Source organism: Octopus bimaculoides, chromosome 5, assembly GCF_001194135.2.
Source record: "Octopus bimaculoides isolate UCB-OBI-ISO-001 chromosome 5, ASM119413v2, whole genome shotgun sequence".
Lineage (NCBI taxonomy): Eukaryota > Metazoa > Mollusca > Cephalopoda > Octopoda > Octopodidae > Octopus > Octopus bimaculoides.
Window position 1 is genome coordinate 17,810,386 of NC_068985.1, and position 951 is coordinate 17,811,336.

The following is a 951-nucleotide window of genomic DNA, read 5'->3' on the forward strand; positions in this document are numbered from 1 at the left end:
AGCAACTATTTTCATGTGCCTTTAATAAATAATAAATGCATTCTAACAAAGTTCACCGTTAATGTACGGAAATATGAAACGAGTTCAAAAGTCGTTTAATTTCATTTCGAGCACAATTGTTAGTTTAAAATATAGAATATTCCAATAGAATATTCAAATATCTATTTAAATAAACAATGACAAAACTTTCGTCATCTCACCTTTGTTACTGTTGAAAAATATATATGAAAAAGAAGTTTACTTTTTATTGATCTTTAAACTTCATATATCTTAATAAATTGGTATTATTTTCAAATAACTCCCAATGACTCAACAAAAAATATACTGTGAGCAAGCATAGTCTTGTTTCAAAAAGTGTTGATTGATGAACGTCTAAGCAGATGGACTTCCATTCAACATTTTTTTTGGAGCTATACTGCAATACAACATATAATATTTAACAGATAAAGGTGGCGAGCTGACAGAATAGTTAGAACGTTGGGTAAGATGCTTAGCGACCTTTCTTCCTACGTTACGTTCTGAATTCAAATACAGGTTGGATCAACTTTGCCGTTCATTCTTTCGAGGTCGATAAAATAAGTAGCAGTTGAGCACTGGCGTCAATGTAATCGACTTAGCCCGAAATTGCTGGTCTTGTGCTAAAATTTGAAACCAATATTTACAGATGAAGGCGGCAAGTTGGTAGATCCACAGAGCGAACGCCGACCGACGGCGGCAGCGGCCCACGGAAGGGAGAAGACGACAACAACAGCAGGGAGGAAAAGAGAGGAGGGGACGAAACGAGCGAGTGGTGGGCGCGAACAGATTGGGCAGCGGCGGCACTTTCGTCGGGCGGTACCGCGCGGGAGCCTCTGTCGCTTTCGTTCGTTCGTCGTCGTCGTCGTCGTCCGCGCGTGCAGCCTCGCTGTTCCTCGGCGAATCTACTGCTGCTGCCGTGCTCCGTTAGGTGTC